Source organism: Hesperophylax consimilis, chromosome 8 (assembly GCF_061612785.1).
Source record: "Hesperophylax consimilis isolate HC1 chromosome 8, BYU_Hcon_1.0, whole genome shotgun sequence".
NCBI lineage: Eukaryota > Metazoa > Arthropoda > Insecta > Trichoptera > Limnephilidae > Hesperophylax > Hesperophylax consimilis.
The window spans coordinates 23,609,386-23,629,210 of NC_142843.1; the positions used below are offsets into that span (position 1 = coordinate 23,609,386).

Sequence of the window (19,825 nt, forward strand, 5' to 3'; positions counted from 1 at the left end):
TATATATATTCGGCAGAAAATTATCACGGCGAGATCGCTCACTTTGTTATTTTCGATGATTGTCCGTATTAGCGACTAACGGATTGGGCCTGTGCAGAGGCAAACTAACCAGTTCTACGCCCAAACTTCCTCTTTCGGAACTCGTTTTCGAAAATCTATTTCTAAAATTGGTTTCATTGTTAAAAACTACATCCGGTGAAACTTTTTAATGTTAAAACTCTTATTACCTGCCCTACTTAAAAAAATAATAATTTTACACTGGTTAGGAGTGTTTCCGACTTAGAAAATATTAAAAATAAGCAATCTTCGTCCCATTTATTGTCTCACTTAAAACAGAAAGCCAGTTGAATATTTGAAATGGCGAAAATACGTGACTGACAAGTTCTGACCTGATCAACATTACCGTTTTTTGTATCATATTTCCAGTTCAAAGCAACAACTTCAATGTTGCAACGTTATGGGCTATGAAGCTTTCGAAATATTCATTTAATTGATAAAAATAGACAAATCTCTGTTAAAGACAGGTAATAACGCTAGTATAGTAAGTTCTTCCATTATGTTACTACTGATTACTTCCTCTTCTCCATTACCTTCGCTCCCTACTACCATCACAACATACTCAAATTGGGAACGCCATAGTCTCACTGGCTCCAAACGGTTGGGACTCTCTGCAAAACTCGCATTAAAAAGAAAAATGTACAATAATTTAAAAAATATAGTATTTCAGATTATTCACTGTAACCACACGTGTGTACAGTTATTTATAAATCAAGAGAAATCGCTTTTGTTTGACTACTTACATAAATTCTTACTAGCTGTTTTCGCTTCCAAAGAGTGTCGGGGAGATTTTAAACAATTGTATTTTAGAATAACCTACCTCAGAATAAGTTACACCTTGTGTGATAAGTAATGTAAAAAAAATACATGGAAAATGAATTTTCGAGCATTTCAATAAACGCCGATTTATCGGCACTGAGCTGCAAAAAAACAGAATTTATTGTTTTCCTGGAGAATTTCAGGGCTTATTTGTTAGCAACTCGGTGCACGGTGTCCTTACTCCCCATTGCGGCTCTGTTCGTGGACATTAGAGGCCGGGCGTCAGATTTCACGCGCCGGAAGTGACGAATTTTTAGGCATCCGTTTCGATTGTCGAAAGCACACCCGATTCACACAGCCTTAATTATTAAATTAGCACAGATTATATTAGGCGACACATCAATTGTGTTAGGCGCATAGCAGGTAGCACTAATGATTGGAAGAGGGCTGTGAGGGTAACGAAATTTCAAACATATCTCTCCATTTTAATTATGATAATATTTATGTAAAATCATGGATTAGAACATAAATAACTTTATGTTCTAATCCATGATTTTATTTTATACTTTCTTCTTTCCCCTTTTTCTTATTTTATATACGAAATTTGTATGTAGTAACAAAAAACAAAACAAAAAACTTTTACAAAACTTGTACCTAGGATTAATTTTATTACAATTTTTTGATTAGTTTTTCTCCTCTCCTCTTTTCTTTTATTTTTTTTTTCAATCTTTATCTTTCCAAATATTACGCTAGTGTATCTAAATTTTGCCTGTCCTAAAACGTAAATTCCATTTAGTTGGACATTTTCCAAATATATAAATGCATGTCTACTGTACTAAATAAAAATAGAATATGGATTATTACTTATTTAATTTATTTGGAATAATTTCTTAAGGTTTTAGGAAAAAATTTTCTATTGGAAAAAAACAATCCTGGGTTCACTTCCCAATTGCAAATAACAACATCAACCAAACGCTGTCAGGTCAGTATCACCTTAGCCTCAAGGATCCGACCAACTAGAATAGCAGATCAGTGAAATTATGACTTCTTCAAGTGCACTGTAATTTGCAGTGTGTAGAGCTAGGTTTAAAAGTTTTGAAGGCATTTCAATAATGTCTCAAGTAAAGCGTTGACATTATAGAAGCCTGTCAATTATTTCAAATATAATTTTCAATATTGTATTTGGATTTGTGATGTGTACATATTTACCGGTCTTAATATTACCTGTCTTCTAAGGGCTAGTGAAAGACCATCATTCTGAATCGAAGAGTTTCATGAAATGACTTTAGCTGTGTTTAGTGACAAGATATGAATAGCTAGGTAGTTAAATTTTTAAACAACTTCTTTTTCATGTTTTGTTTAGATTTATAAGTATTATAATTTTATGCAATGATTAATATATTTTAAGCAAATGGTTCCATATATTCATAAACATAAGAAATAACTAGTAGCACTTATATCAGAAACATTAGGTATCAGGGTCAAAAACACATCCAACAAGCAGCTACAATTACAAAATTTGGGCAAAAAAGCTTCCTTTATTTTTGTAGTCAAACTCTATAAGAAAATCCAACTCTCATTCGAAAATAACAACAATATAATAACATTTAAATCCCAAATCAAAGGCTGGATAAGCTGGATACAAAACACAGTGTGATCGGAAATAGATAATATAATAACAACAAATATATACTGAAACCGAAGCCACTTAACTACATTAAAACAGCACCATGAAATATATTTATAATTATTTCGGAAAAAAACATCACATGTATAGTGTTGTATTATTCATAATACAAAATTTTAATAATACGTTGATGAAATCATCAACACGGGAGATTCCAGTGAGGATATCGTTATGTCCATTTGTTACAAACAAAGAATATAATAAAACATGTACATATTTTTATTATTATTATTCACGTCTTGAAGGCTTTTACATGTAAAAATATTTTACAAGTAGGTAAACAGCATTAAGATTCTTGTTCCACATATTTACATAGATTACAAACGGTGTTTGTAAATTAATGTTTTCCTAATAACCTTCCTTCGTCGGCTTGAGTGTTATATTCGAAGTAGTTTTAGTTTTAAAGTATTTTTTTCATTCAACTGAAAAATAACTAAATAATATATGATAATAATATAATATAATATCACTATTAACCAATGCCTAAAATGGATACCACATATAACCATTCTCAAAAACAGAGTACGAAAATTAACCTTTATTTTTAGCTGCTTGAGACATATTCTAAATAAAGAACTACTGAGAATGACGTACTTCGCATTCTGTCAATCCATAATCCAATATGGTATAATAGGATGGGGAGGCGCCTATAAAACTCACACACAACCTCTTTACATTGCGCAAAAACTAATAATTAAAATAATATTAAAGAAATCATTTTTATATTTATCTGAACTCATTTTCAAAGAATTTAAAGTCAGAAAATTAAATACTCTTTTCCTGTATCACGCAACCTTACAAGTTTACAAAGATGATATCCTAAACAAAACCAAACCATTCAAAAACACAGCAAATCTCAGGCAAAAATACATGTTACCAATTCAGATTTGTAAAAAAACTTTGGGTCAGCAAAACTACAAATACTTGGGAACAAATTTCTTCAATAAATTGCCAGAAAATATTAGATCACTAAATGATTGTTTCAAAGAATTCAAAACACAATTAAAAAATATACTTAAAACCTAAACTAAATAAAAAAATCGTAAAGAAATAAAAGAAAAACAAAAATTTAAAAAATAAAATAAAAATCTAAGAAACTAAACAAATAATACCTCATCCCATACACATAAGCAATTGCTTATTATGGGAGAACATTGAAAAATAATAAATATTAATCATATCATAATATCTTCTATCTTATTACTAGTGAAATATATATATGTATATCACACATTCTAATTTTTTATTGAATATATATATAATATATATAAATACCTACTTAAACATTGTCTCTTAAAGTCACTTTGTGTACCTACACCACTATTTAATCAAAATAATCGATAGTGGTTTCATTATTATTTTTTTGGTAAATTAATGTTTAAGACAAGATTTTTTATGCATAGCACAAAGGGCAACAATTATTTTTATAAGCAATAATAATAATAAATAATAAAAATAAAGTTGGTTGTTTCAGGTGAAAAAATGTAATAAGCAGTAATTGTTGAATGAAACACTAGTATATATTGAATTATTTCGCGGATAAGAGATAAGCCGCCATAGCTCAGTGGTCAGAGCTGTCGACCGGAAATCGAAAGGACACGGGTTCAAGTTCCGTTGGCGTCATGTATCTTTTATCAGGAAATTTTTTAATGTGGATGAGTGTTTCAGGCTAATCATTATTGCTTATAAAAATGATAATGGTTTCAAAGATAATGGATATTGAAGCTGATCTAATCTGATAATCTATTGAAACAGTTATACACTAATTTTATTTTATTTGCATATATTTTCATGTATTTAATTATTTCATATAATTTTTTTTTAATTTTTTCAACATATTTATCATTATAACGGATCTCCATCTCGAATTGTCAGTATCAAAAATTAATTCATCAATAAAAATTAGCAAATAAGTATAGACAAATAAGTACCTACAAACAAAAAATAATACAATGAACGTTGATTAATTATTAATTGTTATAAAAATTTAATAATTTTAGCTGTAAATTAAATAAAATTATTATAAAATGGGTAAAACAAAGACTTTTCCACTCGAGCAATTTTTCGCAGATTTTGCCAAGTTTGCAAAAACGTTTTGAGCGATCTCTTTCCAAAATTAGCCAAAGTTATAAAACATAAAAATATGGGATACATGAAGAAATCTAGGTGAATCCATTGGCTTTAAACTGCAGTAAGCAGTTTTACATATTTCCTCATTCATATTTTGAGGATTGGTATTCATTAAAGAATATGGTAAATACATATAATGACACCAATCGCTCAACCAATCAACACAATGAAATCAAGGATGTAAGATGTACAAAGGTATCTAAATAACAAAAAATATCACGAATAAAGCTTATAATGAAAAAAAAATGTTTTTTTAAAAATGGTAATCAATGATACTAAATCTAGTGTTAACACTTTTTTATTATTTCTAAAATATAAGTATGTAAGATTTTTAAACCATTTATAAAAAAATTGTTTCCAAATGTCGTCATTAATGAAATTCAGAATGATAAACATTATTGTAACGTCTCACGAGCTCTTTGACTCTAACAATAAGATTTCTAACAGTTTTATGAATGTAAGAATGTAAAAATATTTTTGTTGTCCTCTCCTAAACACAAGCAGCTGCTTTATTAGGAGAGTGATTGATATATTGGTGTTTATATTGTTAAAAAAATTGTAACCTTGTTTATATGTTTCAATAAATAAAAAAAAAAATAAAAAAAGAAAAGTTGAAAATCGTTTTTTTTTCAAATATAACACATCCTTGTTATTTAATACTATTTTAAAAATTATTATTGAAACATGTCAATTATTTTGATTAAGTGGGGTTGTATACAAACCGTCTTATTAATTAGATTCTTTCACACCGGTTCAATTTTGGTGTGGTAAGACCGTTTTAACCAAATAAACTCCTTTGTAATAATCAAGTTTTTCACTGTTATGTACTTACGTGCCACGTAATATTTCGCAGCGTTTAAGTAAGGGGTAAAGCGTTTTATTTTATTTAGATAAAATGACGGTACAAAGTGAATTTGAAATTAATAAGAAATTATTTCTGTTTATTTACATTATTTTAACAGCGTTTTCAGAAATACATGCTGCAAATAATTTCTGAAAACTTCTATTAAAAAGTGTTTCCCAATTTTACTCATGTTTTTCTAAACGGTGTAATTTTTTTCTTCAACCAACAAGAATAAAATAAAGAAGATTTTTTTTAAAGTTTGCATTTGTTTTTAGTAAAATGATTATTCTATATTTGGTTTTGTATTGAAAATATTATTCTCTTATCATATGGGATTGAAATTCGTATTAAAGAATTCAGAAATGTACCAAGAGAAAGAAATAGGACCATCGAGACTGCACTTTAATTGATTAAAACATTATTAAACTGATTTTTTATTATCATAGTTTAATAGGTAAACTTGTGAAAAAGTTTATCAGTGAGTATCGGTTACTTACCAAAAAGAGTGAAAAAGCTTAACAGCACCAAACCTAGTAGTTTTTGGTAACAGAAAACAATTTAAGCGGATTTTCCAAGAAAAATACCGAGGAGCAAAAATAAGAGTAGTGGCGACATCTCAAACTTATTGTAGCAATTCCAAAGCTTATTTTCCCCGGTCGAATAACAGTCTACTTTCGGTGATTTGACTTCAACTTTCCCGGTTCCACCTCTCGCTACCACCTCCTCACCACCCTACCCCATCCACGCCAGTCGCCCCTTAGTGCCAAGCGGATTGTGATTTAATTAATCGCAATAAATGTGCAAAAACATTCCATTAGCCGAGCAGAGAATTCTTTTTAATTGCAAACACTTATGTATGGCTCCGGCTTGAATTAAATAAACTTATAATACCCCACGACAAGTGTTTTAATCAAAGAAACGGCGTTTCAGTTTTACACAACTCTACGAGTAAGAATATTTTTGATTTTTTTTGGGACTCTTTTACTTTAGACGATTCTACATTTGAAATAAAAGCAACCGTCTTCTTGCAAATACCTACATAAGTATTAGGTTAGAAGGTGAGCTCAAGCGCCACGAAATGTATATAGCTTGTTGCTGTTGAATTTCTGGGTAATAACTAACTCTTTCTGCAACTAATGACCTAATAAATAAACTTAGAACCAGCGTAGATAATGGAAACTATGTCATAGCAATTCTCGTGGACCTCCAAAACGGCTTCGATACCGTGAGTCATGAAATGCTGATTAGAAAAATAGAGAAAACAAGCTCAACTGGTCATTCCCTCAAAATTATCAAATCGTATTTAAACAACAGAACATAATATTATATTAGCATTGGAGAGGATGAACCATGGAGTTCCTCAAAGATTTGTGCTGGGGTCACTCTTATTCCAAATATATATATTTAAACGATATCTTAAATTTAAATGCTAATGACACTACATTTTTTTGTAAAAACTTTGAATTTTTTTTAGATTTATAGTAAGTGGATCTTAATATATTAAAGAACTAGCTAATTAAAAGTACATTAACAATATATTTTTTAATATATATATTTAAAAACCGGTTACATGATGCCATCGCATAAGCAATTACAAATAAAAGAAAGAAACCAACACATTCTAGATAGTGAAAAATACCTGGGTTACATATTCGCAAACATCTGAACTTAATAGAAAACTAAAAGAAAAATTATTCCACCTATTCAAATATTTGATAGAATAGCTCATCTTCTACCTAAAAAAATAAAAATGGGCTTAAACTTAACTTTATCCAGTCCCACCTAAATTATCTAATAGAAATATGAGGAAACACACACATTGCACACTTAAAAGATTTACAAAAAAAAGAAACAATTTAAAAAATCTGTTCAATTATAATTGGATGCATCTACGAAAAAAATACACCAAGAAATAGCATATTGAAAATTAGAAAAGCTTACAAGTATAACAAATGTCTTTTAATCTACAAAATACGAAATGAACTTACACACGAAAACAACATTTATAAAATTATAATAGAACACAGATACGAATTGGGAACACTTTACATGACAATATAATAAATTTTACACAAATACAGTGCATACTGAAATTAGTAAAATTAGGCTATCCACATTTACCTCCCGATACTTCTCGATAGCCTAAACGGAGAACCATTTAAATATAATTTTTTTAATTGTTCAATCTTTAGATAAGTGAACAAATTTATAAAGCACTTTAATTGTAAGATAATAATAATTTAAGTTAAAAAGTGCTAGGGTTCCATTAGAAATATATCTACTGCTTCAAAAGTTTAGTTTATAATCTCGGTCATAATTAAATGAGGATAACAAGCAGCTACAGATCTACCACGGCGCCCGAGGCACGGGGCACGGAGCACAGGGCACGGGGAGCGGACAGCCTGCCGTCCCGCGGAGCGACGAGAGGGAGTGCAACATATGGCGCCTCGGTGGCCGTTCTGTGACAGTTCCTGCCACCTTTGCCCTACAAACTTTGTTTGCCGCGCTCCACTACAATATTTGCATTCCAAATGGCCCGTCTTACCCATATTTCCATTTCTTCTCCTTTTTCTGGTCCCCGTTATTTAATATAATCCGGGCGGTATTTCGACGGGCTGTATTATGACGACATTTAAGTTAGAGACACTTTTAACGCACTCGTGTTATGAGTTGGATGGCTGTATCCAGTGCCCCGTTCCCCGTACAAGCGTGCCCGCGTGCCTGCGTGCCCGTGGCGACTGTTTACTCGGCCGCGCCCGCTTGTTATAAATATTCTCGGCGGCAGGTGTCGGGAAAGGTTTCCACGAGTCGTATAAATAATACTGCGGATAATATCACAGTACTAAGGTTTCTTTATGCATATTGTAAGCTTAAGTGTAACGCCTGTCTAAGCGCTTACATCCACGAAAAGCGGACGAAACATGAAAATCTTGACAGGCAAACATCGCGTGTTTACTTATATTGTCATCCCGCCCGAGATGATAAATTTTCGGAGCGATCTTTTAAATCTCGGCGCCTTAATTCTTATTGAAATGGATAGAAGTTCTTATTATTTTGTCTGTTTGGAATGCGGAGTTCCACAAAGTTACCTTTAGGAAACATCAGATTCCAGAGCAAATAATCTAAATAAATGGAAAAACCAAGAATATGACAACTGAAAAATGATGTTTTGAAGCGACGACCGATCGCCTTTTTTGTTCCGCGAGACATTCACGGCGGGTGCCATATTACATATTTTGAATTTAAAAAGTTTCATTCTTTGAATGCAATTCCATTTACATCTAAGTTTGGCATTCCGGATCTAGAAGGTCACGAGCGCCGGTACGGTGGTGAGTATTTTCACTAGATATGTTTTTTTACGGGTTGCATCAAAACAGCGTACAGCAGACGACAAAACAAGTGCAATAAATTGATAGCGCTGAAACAGTTCAATAATAATACTTGTACTTATATATTTCGAAAATATCTTTCGCTACAAATTCTCATCAACTGCATACTGCAACACACACTAATCAGCTCCGAACGGCATCGCCTTACCTCGAGGCAAGCTAGCGAACGACATGCTTAACTCATAGTTACCGCACTTCCATTACGCCGTCGTCAGCATGTGCGTGGTCAACTCCTTTACTCACTGCGTTTACGTGTCAGCATCACCTCAGGGGTGGCGCGTGGTGCGCGATGGCGTCCCCCGGATGACTGTATACGCCCAACGAGAAGGTATAGGTCACCCAGTCTTAACCACGCCGTAACCGCACCATCACCCAGTTGTAACCCCGCTGACACCTTGGAGGTGTTAAGCCGCTCCGGTGGTATGCCTGCGTAGCTTTGAAGGCTGTATGACGGCTGGTTGACTGCTGGTTGACGGCTGGTTGACGGCTAGTTGGTGGCCAGGCAAAGAAGTGAGGCGATACTGATCCGATGCCGAGCTGATGTGTATGCTATAAACTTTATGTTCAGGAGTTCGAAATTTTTACTTGCGGTAACTATTTTTTACTTAAAAGTTCCTCGAGCTTTGGCTTCCCTTCCAGATGATGCAATCATTTTACAAAAGGAAATAAATTCTTAAACATAATTTTGTATTTAAAGTGTAAAGTATATACGTCATTTGCTAACGTAACGCGGTATGTTGAGCACAAATCTGCCATGCCAATGAAGGTGGCAGACACCCCCGGGAGGTTTTCATCCAACGAAGAATTGTGTAAGGGTGTTTCTTCAAACTAAAAAAAAGGAAATAGAGCGTTATAAATTTACATTTCAAATTCCCATGTCGATGTTTACATACATATCTCATTACAAAAAAATCGTTTTAATGCTGTTATTTTGTCATTAATTCAACCCTTTTAGAAAAAATCATATGATACGTTAGTTACATAAAAAATCATGTGACAAAATCAAGTCGATTTTAACACACCTCATGACAAAAAGTTATTTTTTTGTTGAAAGATACTCCCAATATCGCTCTGGTGAACGACCACCATCCAGAATCAAAACGTTGCTTGAAATGGCTTTGGCTGTTTGTAATAACCAGATCTGAATAATCAGGCACTTCCCAACATTTCTTTTCCCTATCTCTTTCCATTCCTTACTCTCCCTCCAGCCTCATAACATTCCTTATCGTCTTCGGACAGATGGGGGAAGTTGGGACATTTCAGCGGTATTCAAATAAATAAATACATAATTAGTCATTGTGTTGCACAAACTGCAGTTATTTTTAATTTACGAATGAGAAAAATACAGTCAATTTCCATCATATTTTCATCCATTTCATGGAAATCAAACCAAACGTTAGGGACTTTCAATTCAATTTCAATTCAATTTCAGTGCCGGCAACCCGGGCGTTTATTTATTATTAGTTATGTACATACATGATTTTTCTCCTTACCCTCCTCACTAGACAAAGTCTGTTCTGAGGCTGGTAACTAACAATTTCTAATTACATAAAAACAAATAAGTGGTAAAAAAAAAGGAAATATATATATTATAGTAAAAATAATAATAATAAAATAAGAGGAAAATCAGAATTTAAAAACAGAGTAGAAAAAAGAAAATATATAATTTTAGATATTAAGAATATTACTTATCTCTCTTCTTTCTTTGACATTCAACCAGTTTAAAAATCTTTTGAATACCCAATTCAAATTATTAGATGCGACGTAGGTCTTTGTTTGGGCTACAAACTTATTGAATATATGTGGTGCCAAGTAAGATTCATGTTTTTTTGCAAAATTTGATTTGATATATGGTACTTGTAATTGATTGTGTGTGTTTGCTCTTGTGTTTTGCGAGTGAGTTATGAAGTGTGGTGATATTTTTATGCAGTTTTTGTAGATGATCTTCTTTATGAATAGTTTATTTATGTCTAATAGGTTATTGTTGATCATTAGCTGTTCTGTCGGATGTTGATAAGGCTTTCTAAACATAATTCTGATTATTGTTTTATGATTGATTTTAAGTGATTTGAGATGAGTCTCTGCTGCTGCTCCCCATACTGAAATACCATACATAAGAATACTTTGACAGAGTGCAAAATATATATTTTTTAGCTGAGGTAGTGACATAATGTTTCGAATTGTTTTGAAGACGTAAGAGAGTTTCCGTATTTTTTTTGTAATTAGGTTGATTTGGAGATCCCATTTTAAGTTATTGTCAACAGTTAAACCGAGATATTTATTATTTTGCGCATAATCAATTTTGTCACAAACACAGCGTGAGTTAGTTAATGAGGTAACTGTGCAGGGGTGAAGATGAAGTTGTGGGCGACTATCTGGCTGACCAGCTAATGTTTTACTGAAAGTTAAGTATTTAGTTTTAGAAATATTTAGTGTCAGTAGATTATTTATTAGCCATCTATTTACTTCAGTCATCCCTGTTTCCGTGTGTTTGAAGACGTTTTCCCATGATTGGGCTTTGAATAAAATTACAGTGTCATCTGCATAACTGATTACTTTGTACTCTATGTTCCCTAGGCTTATCTCAGTTAGACTGTTAATGTAGATGAGAAACAGTATGGGACCCAAGACGCTGCCTTGGGGTACTCCATACCTGTTGCCTACTTTGTCACTTTCTTGATTATTTATTTTTACAATTTGTTGTCTATTTTCAATGTAGCTAATGAACCATTTTAGTGGTGGACCTGTTATGCCAATGTTTTTGAGTTTTTGTTGGAGTAATTTGTGTGAGATGGTGTCGAAAGCTTTTGCTAGGTCTAAGAACACTCCTAACACCTTTGAACCGCCATCTAGGTTTTTCACTATGTAGGTGGTTAGTTCCGATAAGGCGTCTTCTGTTCCCATTTTCGCTCGAAACCCGAATTGACGGGTGGAGATCAGTTTGTGTTTATCAAGGTATGCGAGCAGTCTTTTTTTCATAGTTTTTTCTAGTAGTTTCGATAGCGAATTTAGCAGAGTGATTGGTCTGTAATTTAAGATCAGCGTTTTGTCTCCCGATTTATGTATTGGAGTAATACAACCTATTTTTAGGTGATCGGGGACAATGCCGAGGCTGAGACTTTGGTTGAAAATATGTTGAAGTGGTATAAGTATATGTTCTCGGAGACTAATCAGTATATGATTGGAGAGGTTATCTGGGCCCACAGCGCAATTTGGTTTGAGAGAAATAATTAAATCCGAGATTTCCTTTGTACTTATTTTGTGAGCATAAAACGAATGATTTGGTTGTATGGTAGAGGATAGTTTGGTTAAAGAGTCTTCTGTTGTGCCGTTTTTTAGAAGAATTTTTTCAGCCAAGTTAGATCCGACTTTTGCAAATTGGGAGTTAATAAAATTAGCTATTTTACCAGGTTCATTTTTTGTAAGGGTTTTGTTTCCATTTATTAACAGTACTTTGATCTTCGAGTCTTTTTTCGGATTGGAGAAAGTAATATCTTTGACGATTTTCCAGATTTTTTTGGGATCATTTTTGGCGGATTTTATTTCTTTTTTGTAGTACTTGTATTTGGCTTGTTTGATTAATTTATTACAAAGGTTTCTATATAGCAGGTAATTATTTTTTAGTTTGTCATCATATGGGTTTTTGCGCACTTGCATGTGCATTGTGTCTCTTTTATGTATGCTGTTTACTAATCCTTTCGTGATCCAGGGTGTTATTTTTTTTTCTTTATGTGAGTAGTTTTTCGGGGTAATTTTTGTTGTATGTTTAGCAATGTAGGTTCCAACTGTGTTCATAAATGTGTTCAGCGCGTTGTTTGGGTCGGGTTCATTTATTACATTTGACCAAGATTCCTTATGTATGTCCTCTATTAGGCACTTAAAATTAATTTTGTCTTGTACGGAGTTGTTTTTTTCATCTTTTTGTTTCTTGTTATGATGTATGCTTAGTGTAGTAGTGAAATGATCTGTGACCGTTGATCGAATAATAGATGAAGATGTTTTTTTCCTAGTTTTAACAAATATATGGTCAATACAGGATTCAGAGTTTGACGTAATTCTTGTTGGTGAGTTGATTGTCGAATTTAATCCATAGTGAGTAAGTAGACTTAAGTATTCTGTGGTTATTGGTTGCCCGTTTAGTAAGTTAATATTCATATCCCCTGCAATAATTAATTGTTGTGTTTTTTTATTTTTTTCGAGAAGTTTATTTAAGGAGTTGAAAAAAGGTGAGAGATTGTTATAGCATGGGGGTCTGTAGACGGCAAATATGGAGATGTCTGTTCCGAGGGAGATTTGAATACAGTTTGCTTCGGTTAGGTTGATTTCTGTTATTGATGGGTTTAGTGAATCTTTGGCAAAGATTACTATACCGTCGTTTTGATTTAGATGTTTAGTGGAATGGAGAGTTGTATAGTCTTTTAAGTTTAGGTTTGTATACGAATCATCTAACCAGCATTCAGTCAAGATAATAATGTCGAAGCTTATGTTTATTTCGTTTAAGAGGATCGAGAAATTATCGAAGTTCTTTCGAATACTTCTAATGTTTTGGGAAATTATGTTTAAGTTGTGTTTTTCTGTGAACAAAGAATTACATTCTGTCGCTTTGTCAAAAGTGTGTTCTGAGTTGTTAAATGTTTCTGTATCAATATTAAGTTGAGTGATCATGTTGCGGTTGCGAAGATACATAAGTTGATTAATACAAAGTTCACACATTTTGATAGTGGTGGTAAATAATGAGTAATATAGGAGTCGAAATTGAGAGTAAAATTATTCAAATACTTTGGATAATAAAAACTTTTAAAAACATAAAATTTCATGGTAAAATAATTAGAATACTTTGGATAATAAAATAAAATCCTTTTAAACCATAAGATTTGATAGTAAAATAATTCAAAGAGTTTGGATAATAAAAAATATTTAAAACAGTTATATTTGATGGTAAAATAATAGCAGTATTTTGGATAATAGAAACCTTTAAAAAACATAAAATTGGATGGTAAAATAATGAAAGTACTTTGGATAATAAAAACCTTGAAAAGCATAAAAATTTTAAAGGGAAATAATTTAAGTACTTTGAATAATAAAAACCTTTAAAACAACGAAATTTGACGGTAAAATTATTCAAATACTTTGGATAATAAAAACCTTTGGTACAATATAATTTGATGGAAAAATAAGTTGAATAATAAAAACTTTTAGAACAATAAAATAATATGGTAATAATGATGGTAAAATGATTCAAATACTTAGGATAATTAAAACATTTTAAGCAATAGCATTTGATGGTATAATAATAAAAAAACATTGGATAATGAAAACCTTTAAAAACATAAAATTTCATGGTAAAATAATTAGAATACTGTGGATAGTAAAATAGAATCCCTTTAAACCTTAAAGTTTGATGGTAGAAAAATTCAAAAACTTTGGATAATAGAAAATATTTACAACAGTAAAATTTGATGGTAAAATAATAACAGTACTTTGGATAATAGAAACCTTTAAAAACATAAAATTTGATGGTAAATAATGAAAAAATTTTGGATAATAAAAACCTTGAAAAGCATAAAATTTTAAAGGAAAATAATTTAAGTACTTTGAATAATAAAAACCTTTAAAACAATAAAGTTTGACAGTAAAATTATTCAAATACTTTGGATAATACAAACCTTTGGTACAATATAATTTGATGGAAAAATAAGTTGAATAATTTGGGTAATAAAAACTTATAGAGCAATAAAAATTGATGTTAAAATAATTCAAATACTTTGGATAATTAGAACATTTAAAACAATAGCATTTGATGGTATAATAATAAAAATACATTGGATAATAAGAACCTTTAGAAACATAAAATTTCATGCTAAAATAATTAGAATACTTTGGATAATAAAATCCTTTTAAACCATAAAATTTGATGGTAAAATAATTTAAAATACTTTGGATAGTAAAAACCTTTAAAGGTATAAATTTGTTGGTAAAATAATTAAAATACTTTGGATAATAAAAACCTTTAAAGGTATAAAATTTTATGGTAAAATACTTAAAAAACTTTAGATAATAAAAACCTTTAGAGCAATAATATTTTATGGTAAAGTGATTAACATAATTAGAGTAATAAAAACATTTAGAATAATAGAATTTGATGATAAAATAATCAGAATAGTTTGGGTAGTAAAGACATTTAAAATAATAAAATTTTATGGTAAAATAGTTAAAATACTTTGGGTAATAAAAACCATTGGAAAAATAGAAATTGAAGTAAAAATAATTAAAATACTTTGAAAGACCTTTAAAACAATAAAATTTGAAGATAAAAATGTAAAGATAATTTGGGTTATAATTTGGGTTATAATAGAAAATGATGGTAAAATAATTAAAATAATTTGGGTTATAATAGAAAATGATGGAAAAATAATTAAAATAATTAGGGTTATAATAGAAAATGATGGAAAAATAATTAAAATAATTTGGGTTATAATAGAAAATGATGGTAAAATAATTAAAATAATTTGGGTTATAATAGAAAATGATGGAAAAATAATTAAAATAATTAGGGTTATAATAGAAAATGATGGAAAAATAATTAAAATAATTTGGGTTATAATAGAAAATGATGGAAAAATAATTAAAATAATTTGGGTAATAAAAACATTCAAAACAATCAAATTTTATGATAAGATAACTTAAATAATTTGGGTAAAAAAAAGATTTAGAATGATAAGGTTTGATGTTAAAATAATTAAAATGGTTTTGGTAATAAAAACATTTAGAGCAGTAATATTTGGTGTTAAAATAATTTGGATAATAAAAAGAATAAACAAAATCGGTAGAAATAATTAATGAAATGGGACTTGTAGGGGAATAATATAGTTGCAATGATTGCAATGTGTTAAATAATTCTGCCATTATGATTTATTGCAATACAGGAAGTTTATAATAGAATGCTCAGTTATCTACAGTTGAATCCCCATTTTTTTCAAATCATTTTCATGTTTTATTTCAATTATTTTTTCCCCAGTTGCTTTGCGGACAAGCAATTTATTAGCTTTGAACCATACGAATTGATAAAGGGTTTCTTTGGCCCTTTGCTTCGTTTTCCACATCAGTTCCTTGAAGTAAGGAGAGAGTACTTCATTGATGAAGATAGGAGAGGTTGGGTTTAAGGTTTTGGCCTCTTTCTTTAGCGAGAGCAGCGATTCCCTTGTTTTTTGGCTGTATAAGGCAATGTGTAGTTTGACCGGGGTGTTCCGCCTGCGATCTTGGGTCCTGGTCACCATGCGGATGTCTTGTAGTTGCAGGGGCAGTCCCAGCGAGCCAGCTACCCGAAGAACGGCCTCCGCGGGTTGTTCTCCCGTACGTAAGTCCACACCCGCTATTTCCACGCTGTCGGAGAGTTTGACTTGTTCTAAATCCGCGAGTCGACTTTCCAGGGAAGAGATTCGGTTGTTTTTTTTTTCGTTTTCCTCACGTAGGAATTTTGCTTCTTTATGAATGTCCTGTACTTGTTTGAGGTTTAATAGCAGGTCTTCATATTGTTTACAGATGAATTCACTGCTTCTTTTGAGGTCATTAATTTCCTCCTCAAACATTTGTTTTATTTCAAAAATTTTGTCATCAAAATGTTTTGTGAGACGATTATATAAGGAGTCGGCTTCTGGTCCGAATGTCGCGGCCGACGTAGCAGGTGAGCTTGGTCTGCTTTTGCATTTTGGGCATTTCCAAATTTGTTTATTTTTTAATGACATTTTTTTGAAATTGATGTCTGTGATATTTAAGCAATTGTTATGGAATCCGATGTTGCAAGTGGCACACGTGAGCGCATGGTCATTTTTGGTGATAAGGTTTAGGCAGGCTTCGCAATTCATTGTTGGTTCGCTTTTTCAAATTTTTTTAAAGTAAATATTCGGAATAGAGTAGGAATCGGTGGTTAGTGCGGCCTCTGTGTACTTTGCTAATCACGTTATGAAATAAGTCAATTCGTTCGCAGAAAATGAATGGGCAACTTTGGCAGGCACGTAATTTGAACGTATTCAAATCACAAATCATATTTGGAACGATAAATAAGGTTTGATCGGATCCTATTATATTGTTTGGTTCGGAGAGTCTCGGAGGCTCCGATAATATTAGGTGTAGTTTAGGCTCCGGCCGCGCACGTGACTGGAATGCACTCGGACTTCCACGAGGAACTACGAACTACTGCGGGAAATGTGTATGCCCCGACCTTACTAGTTCCACCGTCGATCATTATTTTTCGAACCAATTCTCGTTTCTATTATAAAAATACATGTTCTCTTGGTTTTCGCATGTCAGAAAAAACTTAAATTTATTATTGACTGATATCTTAAATTATTTGATGATAAAAGTACCCACCGTATATTTGGCAATATTATGTTTTCGTCGTCAGTCCTAATCTATTTATTGGTGGGTATTATAGACCAGATTTCCGTCAACAATCCTGTTTTAGAACAGTGCGTACATATGTTTAAGTTGTCGCTTCATGAGATTCTAACTTCCTGGTTGCATTTCTCCTTATAAATATAATATTGTTAACTTTTTTGGATAAACATTTTTAAATTAATAAACTTGTAAAAATAATAAATTTACTATGATCAGTTTTTCATTGCAATTATAATATTTTTGTTTCTTTGTTTTTTTGTTTTTCTTTTGTATAATTTTCAATGTATAAAAAACGTTATTATATTACATATGTAACAATCAATTGACCAAAATCTGAACAAAAGATTTCTTGGCTTAACTGGATAGAGTTGGGGGTTTGCGTAAGTAAAAGTATGAGGGAATTTTTTTATATTTAATTTTAAGTTTAATTAGATATTGGAAATTTAATTTTAAAAACCTACTACTAGCAGTTTTTTACGTGCAAGCCGATTGTATTAAAATCCAAACGTTCATACCAACGAAGTACGTAGGTATATAGTTCATAACAGTTTTTATCAAAAGCTATCATTTATTTGATATTTTTTTCTCTTGTGTCATTCTGTAGACTATGAAAATGCAAACAAATTGAAATTCTACACTCAAAAATAAATATTCCACATCACTTGCCTTGATGTTCGCTTTGAGGCATTTCAATCGAAATGATTTTAAAGCAACTTTGTAAATACTAAGTACAATAGTTTGCTTAAAATATTTTGAATATTGAAAATTTGCCATAATGATTTATGCTTTATTTCTTATATCAATTATTTTACCAATACGTCGAGTTTAATTGTATTTTTTATTGTTTCAGGTAAGTTACGATGGCATGTGGTTGGGGAATTCTATGTTTCTTACATCGGACCAGGTTTTAACAAACTTAAATTACTATTCAAATTTCATGTTTTGTCAGACTACTTTTGCAGACTTGATAACCGCTTTTTTTGTAATATAGTTATTATTTAAACAGGACTTGGTGGATGGTACAAAACCAAAAAAAATACACGAGATATAATGTATGATTTGAGATTTTCAAGGCAAAAATAATTATACTGATTTGTTTTTGGGGTATGCCGTCTTGCGCTACCTCCTTCTTTAGCTAACGTTCAGGACAGCATTGCAGTGTCCATCATCAGGGCAGATGTGTAATTTTGAATGTTTTCTGTCCGAAACGTTGGCTAAAGAAAGAGGAAGCGCAACACGGAATAATACCTTAAAAACAAATCACTATAACGAGATATAATATACAATTACATGAAAAGAAAAAAAATCAAATAAGATTAAAAAAAAAATTAAAATGAAATAGAAAGAATACAAATGTAACATTAAAATTATTCTAGTGAGTTTATACAGGGTGTATAAAAATTTATACACCCTGTACTAAATGGTTTTTGTATATGATATTATTTATTAAAATTTATTATTTATTGGCTTCGCCTGGGTTTAAAAGTTGTTTTTTTTTTAACTTGCATTATTATTGAACTATTTGTCGAAAAGTAAATAATGAAGAAAAGTTTGCCAATTGATATTTTAAAGCACCATTTCCCTCAGATCCTGTCCATTGTGATAAAAAAATTGAAATTAAAGTTCAAAGTGAAACTATGAAATTGCTTTTTCTAGTCAAGTAACTCGTGGAAATCCTTTTGTGCAAACGCTTCTGGATTTGAATTCAGTCGATTAAAACATTACTTGACGGCGAAGGTGAATTAAGTGACCACTGAAATTAAATGTCCAATCAATTTCAAGAGATTATTTTCAAAGGTTTACTGTATTGACGGCTGGAGTCCATTATTTTTCAGAAATATAACTCTTCTATAAATTAAATTAATTTGTGAAGTTATTTAGAGAACTCTGTTTACCAATATAGGTACCTTAAGATGGACTTCAAGTACTTTAAGGAAATATTGTAGAATTTAACAACTCGGTCAAAATTCTCAAAAAGCACTGTTAGGTTGTTATTTAAATATATTTTCATCTCATTTTACTTATATTAGTTATTATTTTGTAAGCGGGGTTATGCCCTACGTAGTATTGTAATAATACGATACAAAACAGCCCAAAAAGGCTAAATAGTAGGACAGCCGGACTAATTTGTCAGCGGTGTTGTGCTCTACACAGTATAATAATAATATGATATAATACAGCCCTATAAAGTTAAATAGAAGGTTGGACACGTGGACAGCCAGATTAATTTGTTAGCGGGTTTGTGTTTTACATAGTATAATAATAATATGATACAATACAGCCCAAAAAGTTTAAATATAGTAGGACAGCCAGACTATTTTGCTACCGGGTTTGTGCCCTATATAGTATAATAATAATATTATGTTACAATACAGGGGAAAAAGGTTAAATATAGTAGGACAGCCAGACTAATTTGATACATTCGTTATATAAAAAAAATATGCCTTATATTCCACTTTCATATAATCTTCGACATCACAATAAGGTCATGTCTCGCAGGACGCATTTCAGGCATCCGTTGAGCTTTTGTTTAAAAAATGAGATTTTAAGCGTTGTGACATT

At 31.3% G+C, this 19,825-nt stretch overlaps 1 protein-coding gene across 7 annotated transcripts in view; it reads left to right on the top strand.

The window, feature by feature from the left end:
- Positions 1 to 19,825, top strand: part of Rbp6 (RNA-binding protein 6) — a 648,561-nt gene that overhangs the window by 448,292 nt on the left and 180,444 nt on the right. The window lies entirely within an intron of this gene.